This window comes from Dermochelys coriacea, chromosome 3 (assembly GCF_009764565.3).
Source record: "Dermochelys coriacea isolate rDerCor1 chromosome 3, rDerCor1.pri.v4, whole genome shotgun sequence".
Classification (NCBI taxonomy): domain Eukaryota; kingdom Metazoa; phylum Chordata; order Testudines; family Dermochelyidae; genus Dermochelys; species Dermochelys coriacea.
Window position 1 is genome coordinate 92,573,881 of NC_050070.1, and position 20,998 is coordinate 92,594,878.

At 42.9% G+C, this 20,998-nt stretch overlaps 1 long non-coding RNA gene across 1 annotated transcript in view; it reads right to left on the reverse strand.

Moving 5' to 3' along the window:
• Positions 1-15,269, reverse strand: part of LOC122459333 — a 49,720-nt gene extending 34,451 nt beyond the window's left edge. The window contains exon 1 of the long non-coding RNA XR_006279948.1: positions 15,242-15,269. This is a non-coding gene — a long non-coding RNA (uncharacterized LOC122459333). The remainder of the gene's footprint in view (positions 1-15,241) is intronic.
• Positions 15,270-20,998: the final 5,729 nt, after the last annotated feature.

The window sequence follows — 20,998 nt, forward strand, 5'->3', positions numbered from 1 at the left end:
ACTGTAATATAGTTTCAAAAAATGTCTGGTTATCAAAAAATTAGCAGGCATAACATAATATGTTATATTGTTTCAGCAAATTTTTCTTAAACAAATAGGTCTTCTTTGCCTTTTCCAAATTACTGCAATTAATAAAAGCCCATTATTACTTTTCCACGATTTTCCATGTCTTGTCTGCAACTCAGCCACAATTATTTGACAGTCATCCAGCGATTCAAGTAGGGCCTTATCTATGAGATATCTTAATATACAATATCATTAGTGCTGATATGCATCATCACCAGTGGATCCTTATCCGCCAACTTCAGAAATGTATCCAGTCTTTAACCATCCCGGTGTCCACGTGTCCCTTGCAAAACATTCTTTCCTTTCTTCTTGGTATAGAATCACCCAGAAGGATCATCTGTCTTACTTGGTCTTCCTGTCATGTGAGGCACTACACAAACACAAAGAAAGACACTACACCTGCCCTGAAGTGCATGTAATTTAATTTCAACAAGACACAGAAAGTGACTGCAACAAAAAATAGATGGGGAAGGAGGACAAGACTAACAGCAATAAAATGAAATGGATTAGAAATCGTACAAGTTGATTATACTGAATTGTGAGGGTTTTTTTAATTTGTAACTGAATATCAGCTATCACTGACTTTCAGCAACCTAGACAACATTAGTTGGCAGGAGAAATGGACAAATTGGCATTCAGGAGTGTTGTCACTGGAGTAAAGGAGGGAATGGTGCAATCAGAGACAAGAGCAGATAAGTAGTGAAGGGTGAAGTTTGATGGGTCTTGAGGTTGAGTTTAATGTGATAGAAAAGAAGGAGCCAGTGAAGAACTTCAAAGGGGTGAGACAGGGTCTCAATCTTAGGCCAGGAAAATGATCTTAACAACTGCATTGTGTATGGCTGAAAAGAGATTGGCTGATGGCATGTGGATGTCTTGGAGGCTAGAGATGGGAGTAGGGAAAGAAAAAATAATGAGATATTAGCAGCATTATGGTGGAAGAAAGAACTGAATTTGGACACAGTCTAGATTTGTAGGAGAGGGAGGAGTCAAAGATAATATTTGGGCTTAAGTGTCAGGGACAACAGTGGTGGGGTCAATAGCCAAATAGAAGGGATGTGGACAAGGCCTCAGAGATAAATTCAGGAGCTCAGTTTTATCCATGCTGAGGTGAAACTGTTGGTGGGACATCCAAGAGGAAGTGTGAGATGTAGGACTGAATGGATGATTACATGTCAGGAATGGATAAATAGATTTACTAGTCAGATGGTAGCAGAGTTTGGTGAACAGATAAGATCACCGAAGAAAAGAGTATGTGAGAGAGGAAAAAAGAAGGTGGCCAAAGATGGAGCCTTGCGGGAACTCCAAGGAAAGTGGGTGGGGTAAAGAACCCACCAAATATACACTGAAGGAACAACCAGACATGTCAAAGGGCTAAAAGAGGATAGGCCAAAGGAGGACCGGATTTGGAGGACAAAGATGTGATAACTGTCAAAAGCTAAAGCACAAGATAAAAGAAAATGAGGCTAGAGCAGAGTCTCAGAGTCAAGCAGGAAGATGCCATTCAAGACTTTAGCAAGAAGAGTTTCAGTAAAGTGGAGAGGCTGAAAGCTGGACTGGAGGGGACTGAATGAGTGTACACAACACATTCACTGAGTTCAGAGGCGAAGGACAGAAGAGACATGAGGTTGTATTGGAGGACTCAGTTGGCTATAGGGAGAGCTTTTAGAGGACAGTGAAGAGCAGAATAAGCTTGTATTGTGAGAGAACGCAACCAGGCAAGAAACTGAGGTTAAGGCAGAGGGAGAGGCATTACTAACGTATTCAATATTTCTGGTCTATTTTCCATTTTCATTTATAAAATGAACACATTTGTAAAGAGGAAAACAAAGGAGGGGGAGAGTTTGGGGGGCCAAAGGGGAGCCTGGATGTGTCTGCTGGGGCAGTTGCATTGTGTAGAATTATTGTGAAGCTGCTGGTGAGTAGTAGCAGGAGAAAATCAACATTAATGTTCCTAATTGAGGGTCAGTGTGTGCAGCCCATCCGTCAGCATGTCCAGCCTTTCACGAGGGCTGAAGGGCGTTATGCCGATAGAGAAAAAATCTGACTTTGGGGCAAAAGAAACTGAAGATATTTATCCTCAGGAGATCCTCCAGGCCAAAAGGAGTCCATACTAAAGCTCACTTTATGCAGAGCCAGTGTTCTGTGCAAAGCTTCTCGGAGGGCCATAGCATCAAGTTTTCCAAAGGGTGTCATTTTCCTTGTTATATTCTGTGCTGTTTTTCCCCTGCCTTTCAAAAATGTCTGCATAGCCGCGGTGCTTTTCTGCAGAAGACCCTCCCCTTTTTCACCCTTCCCCATTTTGTGCATGTGTGTGCAGCAGTCCATTGCTCCATTGTGGCCCTGGCTTGTGAAAAATAAAGGCACGAGCACCAGCATAAGTGACCCTCGTAAATTAAGACAACAGCGTTTCACCCCCCACAAACAGTGTTTCTCCCCCTTGTGCCCCCCCACAAGAGCCTACCAGTTGGCAAGGCCGTTTTGCATTAGCATTATTGTAGCGACCCCTGGCTCATTTCTTAACACTCCCTCTGCCCTCTGAAGAAAGGGCTGACACGTGTCCTCCTGTTTTCCTTGCATTCACACTATACTTTCTTTCCTTGCCAAACCCTTTGGCACTCTAACTCATTTTATACTTACAGTGATTTTCTGCTGAGAGCTTAATGAGTGCAAAAGGGCACTTAAGACTTGCAAACATCAAAATAAGTGCTGTGTGGGAGCCAAGCTACAAATGAACAGAAATAGCCGCACCCAAAGGGAGGGGGAGATGGTGCAAGGCTAGCTTCCAAAAGCATCCAAATATCTTAAAATAGATTGTTATCTTACCCTAAACATTTAATTTTTCTTTGTAGTATATAGATTTCGATCTAGGTATTTCCAATGTTCCCAGCACTAGGTTTAACAAGACACTCTGTTACATTGGCTAGCCCAGTGTAAAATCCTTTCAAAATAAGTTCACTGCTCTACAGAAGAATAGTTTTAATGCTTGGAAATCTCTTGAGAAATACTCAGCTCTTATTCTGGACTCTAACTCATTTTAGCAGATTAAAGTCCAGATTATCCCTGTCCCATGGAAAATCACATGGAAGGGAAGATGTTACTGACAAAGATTGATTCTCATTTCCAACTCAGCATTCTGCTTTATGCTCTCCTGCCAGAGAAAAAGCCAGAGCAGAGGAAACGGTCAAAGGCCAATTCAGGCAGTTCTCCTGGAGGTCTGAGATTAGGAGACCCAAGAACATTTTCCTACAAATCTCAGGCTGTTTGCACTCCATCCAGGTCCCCTATCACACAAGCAGCATGGCTGTTGTCTCTGCCACTCTATGGCCTAACCAGGGTGTATATAAGTTACCATGCTTGGAGCAGTAATAATTTATGCTGCCTATTGTGTCCTAACTTTTGCTTTCTTGATAGGGGAACATGCTGAACAAAGTGACTGTTCAACTCCCTGGCCTTTGGCTGAAGGGACAAGAGCCACATGCAGAGTGGGTGAAGGGGCTCAAGATACCAGGTAACTGCCTTTTCCCCAAGACACACTTTCCACTGGATTGCTGTGATATTTCTCCTCTGTCTTTTCAGATGCCAGGAGCATATGGCCCTAAACTCTGATTTTTTTGACTCTCTTGCTAGATTAAGTGCTCATTTGAGTCCCATATGGTGGCAAAAGAGCCCAAGCCCAATGCCATTGGCCATTGCTTTGAAAACCTCTGATTTCAAAGCAATGGCCAATGCTAAAATTGTCCAGGATGGTGTAAGTTTCTTTAGCATATGTAAACAGGGGCTGAATGAGCTCTCCCCCTGACATCTAGTGAGGAGCTGGAGGAAAAGACTTCCGGACACACCGTGTTTGTAGAGACATGTTTCAGAGTAGCAGCCGTGTTAGTCTGTATTCACAAAAAGAAAAGGAGTACCTGTGGCACCTTAGAGACTAACAAATTTATTTGAGCATAAGCTTTCGTGAGCTACAGCTCACTTCATCGGATGCATTCCGATGAAGTGAGCTGTAGCTCACGAAAGCTTATGCTCAAATAAATTTGTTAGTCTCTAAGGTGCCACAAGTCCTCCTTTTCTTTTTGTTTGTAGAGAGACTCCCACAGTGCCTAGGTGCACAACCTGATGGAGCTGCTTTGCCAAAATGATCACTTTGGGCTGATGTTGGGTTACAAATCACTTAGTACTGAGTATAGGGGTAATGAAATGCTATCCTGACCGTATAAGTAAAGGGCAGCAGAACTGTAATTAGCCTGTCATGATTGAGGGTGTTACCCTAAGATTAAGATTAAAATCGGTAAATTTATGGAGGAGATGGTATGATGGGATAACATGATTTTGGTAATTAATTGATCTTTAAATATTCATGGTAAATAGGCCTAATGGCCTGTGATGGGATGTTAGATGGGGTGGGATCTGAGTTACTACAGAAAATTCTTTCCTGGGTATCTAGCTGGTGAATCTTGCCCATATGCTCAGGGTTTAGCTGATGGCCATATTTGGGGTCAGGAAGGAATTTTCCTCCAGGGCAGATTGGAACAGGCCCTGGAGGTTTTTCGCCTTCCTCTGTAGCATGGGGCTCAGGTCACTTGGTGGAGGATTCTCTGCTCCTTGGAGTCTTTAAACCATGATTTGAGGACTTCAATAGCTCAGACATCAGTGAGAGGTTTTTCGCAGGAGTGGGTGGGTGAGATTCTGTGGCCTCCTGCCTCTTGTGCAGGAGGTCAGACTAGATGATCATAATGGTCCCTTCTGATCTTAGTATCTATGAATCTACAGGGGTAATGAAATGCTATCCTTATTGTATAAGTAAAGGGCAGCAGAACTGTAATTAGCCTGTCATGATTGAGGGTACTTGTGGCACCTTAGAGACTAACAAAAAGGTGCCACAAGTACTCCTTTTCTTTTTGCGAATACAGGCTAACATGGCTGCTACTCTGAAACCTGTCATGATTGAGGCTGTCACCCTAAACTTAACCTCACTCGCTAAGCAGGGTGTAGAGATGCCAAATCCCAGTGGAGATGAAGGTGGGGACAGGTGTTCCTACTTAGGGGGTAGGAATGCCACCTGAAGAGTCCTGGACACCATTTAACCTTCCCCTCTACAGGGTTTAAAGACAGAGCTGCTTAGACTTAAGTGAGAGTCATTGTTTCTGTTCAATGATTACTAGAGCTCAGTCACTGTTAAACAGGTCTAGAGGCTATCTGTTAGACCTGGTGTAAGGACAACAGTGAAATGAAAGACAATGCATAGACTGTACTGGCTGTGAGGTTTCCTGCTACTCGGTGAAGTCATAAGAGCTGAAATCACTAAAGACCTGCATTAAGTGGTGGAACCTTAGAACTGGGGACTACAGAAGTGACAGTGAGCATCCAATAATGGCATCATAGTGACCAGTGGCAGCAGAGAAAATCAGTCACAGCAAATGACCAGTGGCAGGAGAGAAAAGCACAGAGGCAGCAGCAAACAGCCAGTTGCAGAGGTGCCAAGAGACATTGCTCAACACCCTCTCTCCCTTTCAGGGGTGGGGGGCAAACCCCTGTGAACAGACATCTGAACTCTGGGTCCTCTCTAATGAAGGACAGCCAACAGTGAATGGGGTGCAGTGGAGGGAGAGGGGAGTGATGTGTTAAAGAGACATTCATTCATCGGACTTTCTGCCTGAAATGTGGGAAACTGAGGTAAAGGGCACTGCCCAATGCACTGAGGTGTCAGGTTTGTTTATGGTGGCAAGCTTTTGAATGTGGTTGTGGTGTTTTCCCAGACTACTGCTTGGTTCTTTTTCCCTTTTAATAAAAGTTCTCTTTTGTTATACCGACTCAATTCTTGAGAGTGGTGAAGTATTGCCTCTTAGAGGCACCCAAGGGTGGTGGTTAATTTTTTTTAGATTACTGGGTAAGGGCTTGAGCTGGTTATGTTTTTATTATTAAGAGGAACCCCTGGATATTGAGCATGGCCTTGTTGCTGCCAATTCCACCTGACAGAAGGGTTATATTTAAAAACTGAAATCTGGCTATTTTTGTTGAGACAGCTTGAAGTTTTCTTGTGCAGAAGCTTGCTGGGCTTTATATGCACCAAGAATTACACAAGCTTATTTCAATGGGAATGGCTCCCTGGATGAGCGTTGCCTCTTACATAACAGCTTCCCAAATATCCACGTTAAAAGTAACAAAGTAACTTCTACACAGGAAGACTCAGCAAGGATTAGTGAACTCTTGAAGAGAAGAAGCCACTTGCTATTAAGTATCAAAACATGGATCTCATTAGTTGTTTGTATCGCACAGATTTCAATCCTAAAAGACATTCAAGAGAGGAAAAGGCTAATGTCACTCTTCAGAAATATTAATTGCTGAGGCTTTGCAGACCTTAGAGTGACCAGAGGGTGGAAGTATAGAGTTATTAGTCTTTTCACTAGCTTAGCAAACACTACAGACTTCAGTAATGTTGTGTTGGTATACATTTTACATACAATTGATTCTAGTTAAATGTACATATTTTTGGTTCTGTTTCACAAGAGGGTGAAAAATAACTACTCTTTGCTGGTATAATTTTGGTGATTTCTACCCCCCCTCCCCAGTAATTACTTTTTATCTCTTTACTTTGTGACATATTTAGTGACACCAAAACCATATTAAACAATTAGCTGCATAGGTACTCCACTTATACACAGGTGAACGTTGTATCCGAGAAGACGGTCCTGGGTCTTTAATACATTACATCTAATGTAATTATTACATATTTTTATAATGATTAGCATATATGTAGCTACCATAAGTGATATATGAGATACCAAAGCTATCACCTGTTTTAAGTATAGGAAAAAAATCTCTGGTATTTCAGGTCTCACTGTGTGGAAAAAGTGTGGCAGAGTTCTTACTCTATGACGTTGGCCAAGTGCCTTACATAAAATTCCAAAATAAAACATTCCACCTTATGCATTTCTCCCCATGAGAAAAGGATGAGAAAACAAACATGTAACATATGCTTAATGTACTGGCAGGTGCTCAGATAGTATGTTGATACACACAGAATGAGAACCTACAGAGAATAGAATTTCTGTGCCTCAGTTTCCCTCCCTGTACAACTGGTATAATTTTTGTAATGTGCAGGTCCAATGAGATAGAGACATAAAACTGGATGTTATCTGCAAGGTAACACAGCCCACACCACTTTTTATAGCTGCTGACGTACTCACATACAGAACCTATAATGAAACAGAACTCTGTATTATCTTGCAGGAAAAACCCACTAAGGGCAGAAAAGCCATCTCCCAGTACTACCTTCTGGGTCTTTTAAGAGACAAAGGAGCTCTATCTATGCTAGGACTTTCAGGCATCAAAACCTTGTGGTCAGTGAATTCAAAGGCAGCTGATGGTCTATGCTAATTCTTTAAACAACAGAAGAGGAGGCGCATTCTCTCTACCATAAAGAGTGCTATTAGTATTGACCACTTTTGGTTGACAGCTTTGACAGCTTTCTGGGCCTAGTCAAACTGGTAAAAAAACCCTTTGAGGGGCAGTGGATCAATCTTAAACGGATGGATTTAAACTTTTCCTAGTTGTAAAAATGTAATGGACAAGTCAAAACCTGACCCATGAAAATTACAGGCACACTTTTTCAGGAGGGTTACACTCTATACGTGGGACAAGATCCTGAAATAGCACAAGAGAAGTCTGCCTGCATCCCCACTGACAGCAATGCTATAAACTCAAACAGTTGTGGTCACAGCCTTTTCAGAATTTTACATAGCAGTGGCCATCTATCTTATCACAACTCTTTATTAACAGCATATTCAGAGCTCCACAAAAAAAGATGCGTCAAGGAGAAATATGTCCAGTTTTCCAATATCTGCAGATGGAATATTATGCCACATATAAATCAAGCTCTGAATAAATTTGCAGGTCACCAAAGGAGATTGGAAATACTGTTTTTGGTGAAAAGTCCTATGAAAGGGTTTATATCAAGAATATACAAAGCTCTGAAAAACCTCCTATGAATGGAAGGAACACTGGGCAAGACAGGCTTCTGACACAGCCCCTTTCACCAGCCTGGTGGCTTAAAGGGGCAATAATGCTACCCTAACTTGAAAGCTGAGATGTCTCCACAGGTGGAAATCACTAGGTGATGTAGAAGAATGGCAGGGGTTTGGTCAGATTGGTGCTGTGCTCTGGCTATCCTCAGGAGGCATACTGCCCCATTGGGGACCTTTACCATCTAACGAAAATCACAGCAGTCCTGAGGTGGCTCTAATTTGTTCCAGGGGCCAACACAGCATCTAGCAGTGTAAGGGATTGCAGAAGTGGGATCTGCACTGAACACTGCTCAGCCAGATATAAGGATTCCCAGAAAGGTAGAGAAGAGACCTGCAAATCATTTTTTCCTACTAAAGACTGTAACAAGGTTAGGTTATACATGCTGAATTGTTCTAATTCCTTATTGTGTCTAGTGACAACTTAAAAGAGCATTTCAGATTTACCCCTCCCAGGTAATTAGATTAATATTCTCCTCTAACTGCTGCAAAAACTGCTTTGACAGAGGTTCTTCATCCTTGGAATATCATGCTCTTTTATAACCAATTACATTCAGATTTCCTGTGTTCCAATCCAGTGCCTTAGCCACAAGACCAGTCTTCCTCTGTAATTATACTGCTTTCTATATGGCATCATTCTGTTTATACTTGTGCAGCTTTTAAATCAGGTTTTCAATAAAAAATTGATTTAAAAAAAAAGGAAGAAAAATGGAATACTTGTGAGAATGAGTCAAGGGGAGCAAGCTTTTAGGAACCATTGTATCAAAGAAAAAATAATGGCAGGGTCCTACCATACCATCAGTAATGGCCTGTTGGATGAACAGCATTTTTCCTAGCAACTCTCTGAAACCTTATTGGTTCTATTGGTCTTTGGGACAGACCAATAAAATAGTTCTCTCCTATAAGAGAAAAAACGGAGAAAGTAATTGTTCTTTATATTAATTATGTTGCAATAGCTTTTATAAACCTTGGCCATGTTTGGGGCTAGGTACACTATGTGCACACAATAAAAGTTAGTACCTGACCTAAAGAGCTTACACTCTAAATAGATAAGACAGGCAAGGAGTGGGAGATAGAAATATTACACCACCTCCAATCCCAACAAAAAGGCAAGTTTTATTAGAACAATGAATACTGCAAATGGGGCAAAGTATTTAAAATGAGTAATTCTCTTTAGTACCCCGTCTAAAATACATGTAGAATCAGAAACTGTCTGTGGAGCTACTGATTAAAATGCAGTCTGATCTGTGTTAAGAAAATAATATTTAGGAAAAGGTTGAGCATCTTGATTTCCTGTCATGTTAACGTTTATAGTGAGCGGAGAGTTCACTTCATGAAAAGCATTACACTAAGAGCCCAACTTTCCTCTCTGTGCAGTATTCATCATTCCTGTGTGTATTCTTGTAGGGGCAGGGGTTAGGCCAGCGTTGTCGCCCCTGCTTGACAGGAAATGTCTGGCTGACAGCAGCGTGTAGGCAAAGCTCCAGCGGTAGAAGGGTCTTCCTGTTAGCAGGAAAATGATTAAGAAATAGGTTTGCCACATAAATAGAGCTGTCTCATTAGTAAATGCACATGGATGATGAAGATGTCCTGACCAACACACCTCTTAGCAATTTTTAAATATTTCTCTTGTGATGAGTGACCTTCCTCAACACTGAATTCAGTTCTAAAGTGAGAGCAGGGGCCACAACAGGCCTTGCCAGAATTTCTGGCTATTGCCCCCCAGCCTAGATGACAATGTATGTACAAGGAGAGCCTGGAGGCAAGGGGATTGTATGTGGAAGGTGGGAGTGACTTGTCCAGCCCAAACACTCAGATAAGCATCCAAATGCTGAACCTTTTTAAAAATTGATATTATGGTAACACTAGATGTCTCAGGCAAGAGTAGAGGCCCATTGTACCAGGCACTGTGCAGCACAAACACTAAGGGCTTTCTACATGTAAAATGTTGCAGCTATGCCGCTATAGTGCTTCAGTGAAGGCACTACCTAAGCCGATGGGAGAGCTCCTGTTGGTGTAGGTACTCTACCTCCCTGAGAGGTGATAGTTAGGCTGACAGGAGAATTCTCCCATGGCTCTAGCACTGTCTATGTCGGGGGACTAGATAGGTTTCACTGCATCGCTCAGGGGTGTGGATTTTTCACACCTTTGAGCAACATAGTTATACTGACCTAATTTCCTAGTGTAAACCAGGCCATAGTCAGAGAGAGTTCATGCCCCCAAAAGCTTGCAATCTAATTAGACAAGACAGACAAATATAATATTTGCCCTTCATTTCACAGATGGGCATACAGAGGCTCTGAGAGTCACTTGCCCAGGCAGTCAGTAGCAAAGCAGGGAATAAAACCCCGAGACAAACCCTCAGCTGATATAAATCAATGGAATTGTGACAATTTATACCACCTGAGGATCTGCCCCCAGATCTCCTGAGTCCCAGCCTAGTGCCTGAGGCACTTGACTATATAACCTCCCCAGGCACAACCTCCCTTTGAGCTTCAACCGGTCTTACATTCATATTCCACAGCAACAATCATCATCTTGTTGTTAAAGGACAGAACTGGAAGTTAGCAGAGCTCAGTGCTCTTCCTAGCTCTGACATCACTTGCTGCATGACCATGGGCAAGTCACTTGATCGCTCTCTGTTTTTCAGTTTCCCTATCTGCGAGGTGGGGATAACAACATTTACCTCTCTTAATATTGAAGTTTGCTTATTTCTTGGTGTTTGGAGCAGTTCTTTGAGATCCTGCAATGGAAAGTGCTATAGAAGTGCAGCGGTTATTCAAGATATTATAGAAATCCAAACTGTAGTTTCCTCAGCTTTTACTCACCTCTTTGGTGGTTGAAGTCACAAGTTCCTCCCCTTTCCCCTCCCCCCAATAACACACACGTTATGCAAATAATTGCCAGCAATAAAATGCCTGGAGTATTTTGTTTCTTAATTAGTGTGGTTTTGATAATATGAATAAGTAAGGTGACATTCAAACTGAATGTGAGTACAGGAAAATTTAGGGGATACAATCCAAGGAGGACCTTCAACTCTCTTCACATTTGTTCTTCTATTTTGTTTAATTTAGAAGTAATTCAATTACTTTTTACGAAACCCCTTCCCTCCACCCCTTTGTCCCTTCTATTCCTTCAGCATCTGTCCTCCCAATGCCTTTGCTGCTCCGTCACACAGGGAAATAAAAGCTACTTCATGGCCCAGCTGGTTGAGTAGGGCTGTACAGTACTTGTCTCATCTCCTGTGGGACCTCTGAGTAATATGCTTTTGCAAAGCATCTGGGCTGCTGCACGTTCTCTATTAACCGCAGGCTTTCTAGTCAGCAGCTGAAAGGTACAATGTCCTTCATCATTATTTCAGGTCACGAAAGCTTATAAACATGGAGAATCAAAGTCCATTGAGCATTAGTAAATAAATAAATAAAATAAAGCCTGTGATGTTTCTGTTTAGCACAAGCAAAGTAGTTATTACTGATTCACCTGCTTTATACACTCCTCAAACAGTGCTTGTTGATTTGGGCTATTACAAGACACTAATATTATGATAACATGGTCATAGTTTCTGAATGGCCAGGAAAGAGATAAACTCTGAGAGGGTGCCATATGCCAGGGAAACAATCTACTGAACATAAATCAAAGAGTTTTATTTGATTATTTTTAAAATTCCCAGTTTTTTTGTTGTTGTCTTTTTAAACTGTGAGCTCTTCAAGGCAGTACCTGTGTCTTCCTTTGTATCTGGAATGCACTTAGCACATCTTGGGCACTACTGCAATATACATACTAATAAGGCTTTGTGGACACAGATTCAAGAGACTCCATATTTGCCATAGTCCCACCTTGTCTTTGGTCAGGGATGACCATCAAACAGAGAAAGCATCAGCAGAGTCCACAAGATCTCCAGAAAGCAGCTGTGTCCAACCTAACAGTTGTTAGTTTCTCTGACAGACACTGTCCAAACTGCTGTGTGATTTATATGTATGTATGTTCGCAGGAAATGTGAGACTTATGCTTGATGTGTTCAAAGGAAAACTCTGCCCATGAGGGCTGCATATCTCAAGAACATCACCAGCAACAAAACTTTGGAACTGGTATGTGTTGATTTCCTGTCTTTAGAAGTAGACAAGAGGAATGCTGGGAACATTCTAGTAGTGACTGACCATTTTACGCGGTATGCACAGGCATATCCGACACGTGATCAGAGGGCCATCACTGTCGCTCGAGTATTGTGGGAAAAATATTTCTCAGTTTCTCAGCCCAGATACACTCGGATTGCGGTGGGACTTTGAGAGTCACCTTCTGAAGGAGGTGCTGAGGATAGCAGGAATTAAGAAGTCTAGGACGATGCCTTATCACCCGCAAGGTGATCCTCAGCCAGAGAGATTCAGTCGAACCCTATTAGATATGTTGGGGACTTTGCGACCAGAGCAGAAGGCAACCTGGAGCCAACATGTTGCATTTTTGATGCATGCCTACAACGCCACAAAGAACGATGCTACGGGAGTCACCCCATATCTCTTGATGTTTGGGCGAGAACCAAGATTACCCATAGGCTTGTGATCTGGAGTATCAGAGGATGGAGATAGCTCTGAAACTCATCAGCAATATGTATCCAGACTAAGGGAAAAGCTACGGGATGCTTATCACTTAGCTTCATCTGCGGCTCAGAAGAACGTAGACTGCAACAAACATCAATATGATGCAAGGGTACATTTGCAGGAGCTCCAGCCGGGGGACAGAGTTCTACTGCGAAATTTGGATATTGCTGGCAAACACAAGATAGCTGACAGATGGAAGGCAATAGTGCTAGCTACTTGGTGCTAGAAAAGCTGGGAGACCTGCCGGTCTACAAGATCAAACCTGTAGAGGGTTCAGGGCAAATAAAGACAGTGCATGGAAACCTTTTGCTCCCTGTGGGGGAATTAGTAAGTCCCCCTTATGAGATGTGCTACAACAGGGCAACCAGGCAGGATAAAGGTGCTAGACCAAAGCCACCATCCAACATGGACAGCCAGCTCCCTGCAGCTAACCTACCCCCATGCAGCACATCCGAGAACAAGCCTGAGGAGGAAGACACAACCCTGGTGTATCCTGGAATGGAGACAAGATTTCAGTCTCGATCAGCTGAACCAAACAAGAGTTCCCCCTCTTCCGCCCTAAACCCCATGGCGGAATTATTTAGGCCCATTTACGACACCCCTGTGCCGCTGATGGGCCCTCCCATGTGATGACACACAGGTTATTGGAGAGTGGAGACACACAGGTAGAGGATGTCCTGGGCACCTTGGACCCTCCAGTGTTAGAACTGGAAGTGCAAGGGCCTATGGCAGTAGCCGAGGGATCCTCAAATGAAACTTCTCCATTCGTCACTCAAGAGAATATTCCCCCTACCACAGCAACAGAGATTCTCAATAGATGAGATAGGGTGATAAGACCAGTAAAACGGTTAACTTATGATGCACCTGGGGTGACTAGTGAGGAGCCAATACATTTAGCACACAGGCTTGTGGAAGCTAAAGTGGGCTTCCTAAGGCCCTTTGGAGGAAACCAATGAGTTGGTATAAAGGGAGTGTGATTTGTTGGGATGACAAATTCTCGGCTGGGGGGAGGATGTAAGCAGAGTCAGGATGAGCTCCACCCTGACATCTGGTGGTGAGATGTGGCGAGTTGTGAAAAAGAACTTCAGGGGCTGATCTCATTTGCATAGGCACACCCACCCCGCCTAGAATGAGGCCATAGCTGCCCAAATGGTCACTTTGGCTGCTGTGGGATCCCCCAGTGTCTCTGTTATTGGGGCAGGAAGAATAAATTGTTATTACCCTGATTATGGGAATCAAGGACAGTGGAACTGTACTTGGCCTTTTGTTATGATGGAGGGACTCGCCATCAACTAAGTAGCACTCACTAGGCAAGGGACATGGGTTCCAAAACTCTATGAGGAGAGAGAGGCTGGAGGCAGGTATTAGTACCTAGTGGTGTGGGTCCCTTTGTGAGGGCCTGAAACATCAATTGCACTTCTGTCTCTCTCTACTGTAGAACATCAGAGCTAATTTTGGGTCTATTAGGAGTCTACCTACAGGTGCTGAGCCGAATTAACTTTGGCCTTATGGTGCACCAGCACTGACTCCTACTACTACAAGCTGAAATCACTAAAGAGCTAAAATTACTAAGAGCTGAAATCACTGAGCACTGTGTTAAGTAGTAGGGAGCCTGAAGATCTATTGTGGAGCAGAGCAGTTCGTGGGACGGCTGGAGCGGCTTGTGGACTGGCTGGTGGAGCAGTTCATGGGATGGCGGGAGCTGTTTGTGGGACGCTGCGCTGAGCGGAGCGAAGCAGTTTGTGGGACGGCTGGTGGAGCGGAGCGAAGCAGTTCGTGGGATGGCTGGTGGAGCGGCTCGGAGTGAAGCCCTATGGAGCTGCGGGGCAGTCAGCTTCAGATCACGTAAGGTGCCCCCTACCTCTTCCCCTCCCCCCCCAATTTCACCCAGAATGGGGTGTAACACTCTGCAGATGAACTTTTGAACTCTGAGACTGGACTTTTGGGTTGTTGGAGTTTTTGGACTTTGGGTGATTTTTGGATTGCTGGACTCAAGAGACGTTTGGGTTGTGGGACTCAAGAACCCGAGGGAAAGGACCTGGCCCAATTTGCTGGGATGGGTCTTTGCTCATGGTTTGGTTGATCAACCCTAGTTGTGGTGTTTTCCCAATTTAATGCTGATGTCGTTTACCTCATGTTATTAAAGATTCTCTGCTACACCGAAACTCTGTGCTTGCGAGAGGGAAAGTATTGCCTCTTTGAGGCGCCCAAGGGTGTGTGTAAGATTTTCCCAGGTCACTGGGTGGGGGTTCAAGCCAGTTTTGCATTTGCTTTGATGAGAGGGAACCCCTGTGTACTGAACCTGGCCCTTGGTGCTATCAACTCGGCCTGGCAGAAAGGTTACAAACATATATCTGGGCTATCAACTCAGTTCTCTACCTCAATATCAGTCTGAATCATCCCTTCCCCATCTCCTGGCTGATCCATCTTTATGCATTGACTAGATTTAAAAAGACTCAATATCTTCCACAGTTTGCAGTGTTTCTGTAGCCATGTTGGTCCCAGGATATGAGAGAGACAAGGAAGGTGAGGTAATATCTTTTACTGGCCCAATTTCAGGACCTGAAGAAGAGTTCTGTGTAGCTCAAAAGCTTGTACCTTCCACCAACAGAAGTTGGTTCAATAAAATATACAACAACACTGCAAACAACTAAGGAAGACATAGAATTTTGTCATTTAAAATGGAAACTTTACAATCTGAAGAAAGAAGCAAGACTAAATGTGACATCTACTTCCTGAATGTATGTGACAAACAAAACATCCTCAGAAGACTTATCTATAACCCTCTGGCCACTACATACAACTCCCAATATGCTGAACAGCTCTGCAGAAAGACCTCAGAAAAACTCAAGAACCATCCCCTGCACCTAACATACTCTAGAAGGTACCATCTCAAAAAATCATCACATGCCACCACAAAATGGAAGAAAAAAAAGTAGGAACCCTACCTAGAGGTCATGCAGGAAACCTAAAACAACTATCAAAAGGACCGTTATGATAACCATCCCAGCACTTTCCTGAAGAAGATCTCTGCGTAGCTCAAAAACCTTGTGGGTTTTGGCAGCTCAGGAGAGTGCTGAGTCTACTAGCAAGTTGCTGTGCATGTATGAGAAAGGGAACAGAGAGCAGATAGAGCTCGACTCGTCCTGCATGTATTGTGCTGGGGGAAGTACCTGTACCCAGGGCTGCTGCTACACCTGAATTCCCTGAAAAGCTCCCATACAATTGAAAATATCCCATATTCTACTTATTTAAGAAATATCAGTCCCAGTCCCTACATTTTCATCATTTGCCCCCATCTTGGTAAATGACAGCATCATCCTCGCTACCACTTCCTGGAACTTGAGAGCTTATGTCACAGCTTCAAGTTTTATGTATTTTCATAGCCGACATGCATAAATACAAAGGAAATGATCATTGGACCCTGATGTAAGCAATATATATTTCTTTATATTATAGATAAAATGTAACTATAAATCAAATCCTTACACTAATAACATGTTTAGGTGAATCTAACTAATATGTAACTATATATCACATCCTTACACTAATAACATGTTTAGGTGAGTCTACTAGTCTCCCACTTAATGTGATAGGAAATCAATAGAAATCACTTAAGCTCATGTCATTTATGAAAGAACTTTAAAAACTTAGGAGCTTTTATAATAAGAAAACAACATTGTCTAGTAACTAGAGCACAGAATGGAGTCAAGTGATCCGGGCTCTGTGCCAACAATGCCACGGGCTCACTGTGTGACCTTGGGCAAACCATTTCCCCTTGCTCCTGTAAATATGGGACTCATACTTGGCCACCTTTGTAAATTGCTTTGATCTCCAGATGAAAAGCACCATAAAGTGTTATTTTAATGGCTGAATCAGAATCTTCTGGTTAGCTCTGCTCCCACATCCAATATAGTGTTTGTTCCATGGGTACATTTCAGTCTTCAACTCTGCCAAAGTCAGAGAGTAAAAAAAAAGGATTAAAATGCTGTCATAAAAATAAAGGGAAGGGTAAACACCTTTAAAATCCCTCCTGGCCAGAGGAAAAACCCTTTCACCTGTAAAGGGTTAAGAAGCTAGGATAACCTCGCTGGCACCTGACCACAATGACCAATGAGGAGACAAGATACTTTCAAAGCTGGATGGAGGGAGAAACAAAGGGTCTGTGTCTGTCTGTGTGATGCTTTTGCCGGGGACAGAACAGGAATGGAGTCTTAGAACTTAGTAAGTAATCTAGCTAGATATGCGTTAGATTATGATTTCCTTAAATGGCTGAGGAAATAAGCTGTGCTGAATAGAATGGATATTCCTGTCTTTGTGTCTTTTTGTAACTTAAGGTTTTGCCTAGAGGGATTCTCTATGTTTTAAATCTAATTACCCTGTAAGGTATTTACCATCCTGATTTTACAGAGGTGATTCTTTTACCTTTTCTTATATTAAAATTTTTCTTGTAAGAAATTGACTGTTTTTTTCATTGTTCTTAAGATCCAAGGGTTTGGGTCTGTGGTCACCTATGCAAATTGGTGAGGATTTTTATCAAGCCTTCCCCAGGAAGGGGGGTGCAAGGTTTTGGTGAGGATTTTTGGGGGAAAGATGTTTCCAAACAATGCTTTCTCAAAAATAAACCCAGATGTTTGGTGGTGGCAGTGGAAGTCCAAGGGCAAAAGTTTGTACCTTGGGGAAGTTTTAACCTAAGCTGGTAAAAGTAAGCTTAGGAGGTTTTGCATGCAGGTCCCCACATCTGTACCCTAGAGTTCAGAGTGGGGAAGGAACCTTGACAATGCAAATCCCGAACACAGGAAAACATCCCAGGGGTTTAAAAATACAACTGATATACAGATCAAGGTCTACAGGGTGGGGCATTGCAAGACTAATGTTATTGATGGGATCCTATAATGTAATACTTTGGATAATAAACTGGACTGATGTATTCACAAAGCTACAAAATGAAATATGCCCCAAACGCTCACTGTTTTCCATTCCCTTAACATTCCCAAATACGTAGGGAGGAGTGTGTGTGTGTTACTGTAAGACTACAGCTACTTCACACACTACTCCACCAAGCCATCCCTCACCAGCTGCACTGCTATTTATACCCGTGCTGGGGGAGCTATGCAGGTACATACACTGCATGCTGCCAAAAAAAATAGGCCATGTAGACATAACCCAAAAGGAAATGGAGCCTTTCCCCCATTGTCAGTGGGAACATTTGAAATGCTGTAGGCCAGTGGGTCTCAAACTTTTTTTTTCCACAGACCACTTGAAAATTGCTGAGAGTCTCGGCGGACCACTTACTGATCTTTCCAAATGTTGTTTGTACCATTAGCTAACTATTGTAAAGCGCTTTGGAGAAAAGCACTATATAGGGAAAACCCTTTATAATAATGTTGTCTGTTCTACAAATAAAAGCACGCAATTCATATTTTAATATCTGTAGTCTTACCTTTCTAACGCGATGGATGTGCCCTCTCTCCCCTGCCACAGCAGCCCAAGCTGGGGCTGGGAAGGAGGGGGGGATCTCTCTCTGGCCACTGCAGCCCTGGAGCTGGGGAAAGTCTCCTCTTTCTCTGGCCGCCGCAGCCCTGCACATCCCAAATTCCCCCCCACCCTCTCTTCTCACCCACTGCCCCCTCCCACCTACCCCCTACTCCCCCATCCGTGGCTCCACTAATTAGGTGGGTGGCTCTTCATTCTCTTGTGTGTGGCTGCCCGGGCATGCACCTTAGAGGGAGCTATCTGGGACCACCTGAATGGCGCTCATGGACCACAGTTTGAGAACCTCTGCTCTAAGCTAATGGCTCTGTCAGGGCTGTTCCATTGTCTCAGTTGAACAAAATCTCAGAATTACAGTCTGAAATGGCAGGGTGCTGCTGTCCAAAAACTCCCTCTCTTCTGTGACAGCGGAGATTGCCTGAGTCACTAGGGCGACTTGCCTGAGGGTTGGAGGTGGGTATGGGAAATGGAAGGATATGTAAGAAGGCAGGTACAAGCTTTTGCATAAATCTATTCTGCAGGCAGTTTGTTCTCCAGTGTGAAGGAGAGATGCGAAATGAACTCAAAAGTGTGTGTGTGTGTGTGTGTGAGTTTGTTCTTGAGGTGGGGCAGAGGGGAGAGAAAGAAGGGTTTAAGATAAAGTGGATCACATAATCAATATGCAAGGATTTCTTAGGGTTCCTTGAAAATATGTAAGCAAGTCAACCAGAGGCTAAAGGAAAAAGGAGCATACTGCTGGGTTAGATGGGGTTAAATGGGTAGTCCTCACTTTGGAATGTTGTGGAGGAAGCATCATAATTCTTTGGGATTATCAGAAAAATCCTGTTTCCATAGTGCAGTAACTATTTATTTAATGATGTGAACGGATTTTATATCAGAAACATCCATCTTCTGCCTAACCAGTTAGCTTCCAGCACTTTTATGCTCTTATAAGTAGGACATGAAACAAGACTGATTTATCTTATTGGTGGTTCAGTTAATAAAAAGTCTTTACAATCAGTCATCTTGGAGCTGTCAGGGTGTTATGGTCTAAACTGGTGCTGCTGAAGTCTGTTGTATTCATCAAACCGGCAAAGTTTAATTGTTTTTATTATTACTAATTAGTATAATGATGATTCTGTTTCACTTTTCACTTTGGTGGGATTGTTGATTCTGTGGGTACTGTTGCAGGGCAGGCTGCCTTTCCTTAATGGATTACTTACCGATCACCTGCTGAAAACTGCGAGCATTAGAATGTGCTCATGCCTCTCTAAAATACTCTTCTACATTACTCCAAAGAGGCTGATGTGGCATGCTGCCTTTGTATTATTAATCAGTTCATCATGTTACAAACATCAGTTAGGGAAGAGCATGTGTAACATCTGTAAACACCAGTTTGATATGTTTCTGTAAACATCCATTTGAAAATGGGAGTTACTGAAATGCACACTGATCACCATAGGCAGGGTACTAAATCTATCAAGCATTTTACATCATGGGCTGTTCTATACCGCCTCGACTTACAAAACATGTTTAGATTTAGGTTATGTCTATACTGGTCTGCATACTCAAGTACTGGATTGTACATGTGTGATGTTGCACTCTATATGGTTTTATGAAAATATGCTAATGAGCATGAATATAATGTAACTGGAATGCGCTTCACGCAAAAGGTCTCTTGTAAGGTATCTTACAAAGCTTATAATCTACTGAGTGTCTTCATCCTATTCGTATGAATGTATCATTCTTGTATCTAAAACTAGAAATATGAACTATAACTCTGAGGGCCTATTGTAATTATGCAAAGTGTGGGCCATTAATGGTGGTTTGGAATTTTGATGGCTCCCATTAACCAGGACAATTGACTATAGATTGCTCTGGTTACTTGTAAATCTTCCTGTATACTGGCAAGTGGGTAATGAAGTGTTACAGTGTCTCTAAGGTGCCACAAGTACTCCTTTTCTTTTTTACAGTGACATGTGATCATGTCACCTGAACTGGAATCCATCTTTAACTGGGTGCTTTTCCATTTAGAAGGAGGGGTGTAAACCCAGAGAGGGACAAAGGATTCCCGCCTTGTGCAAGATATATAAGGGGGGTAGAACAGAACAAAGGGGGCTGCAGTCATAAGAAATCCCCTAGCTACCACCTGAACTGGAACAAGCGCTGTACCGGGGAAAGGATTGTGCCCAGACTAGGAAGATGTCCAGTGTGTAATAGAAGCTTACTGAAACATCTGAGGGTGAGATTTTATCTGTATTCAGTATTCTTAATGTAGTAGGCTTAGACTTGCGTGTTCCATTTTATTTTGCTTGGTAGTTCACTTAATTCTGTCAGTTATTACTTGGAACCATGTAAACCCTACTTTTTGTGTTTAATAAAATAACTTTTACTTATTAATTAACCCATAGTATATATTAATACCTGGGGAAGAGAGGGGGAGAAAACAGCTGTGCATCTCTCTCCATCAGTGCTATAGAGGGTGAACAATTTATGAGTTTACCCTGTAAATGTTTTATACAGGGTAAAACGGATTTATTTGGGGTTGGACCCTATTGGGAGCTCGGTACCTGAGTGTTGGTGACAGGAAACACTTCTTAAGCTGTTCTCAGTTAAGCCTGCAACTTGTGGGGGACGTGGTTCACACGTCCTGGGTCTGTGTTTGTAGCAGGCTAGTGTGTCTGGCACAACCAGACAGGGGACTGAAGTCCCAAGCTGGCAGGGAAAACGGGCTCAGAGGTAGTCCCAGCACATCAGGTGGCAGTCCCAAGGGGATTTTGTGATCCAACCTGTCACAACATGCTCTGCACGCTCCCCATCCTATGCCGAGTGTCCCCATGTGTTGTG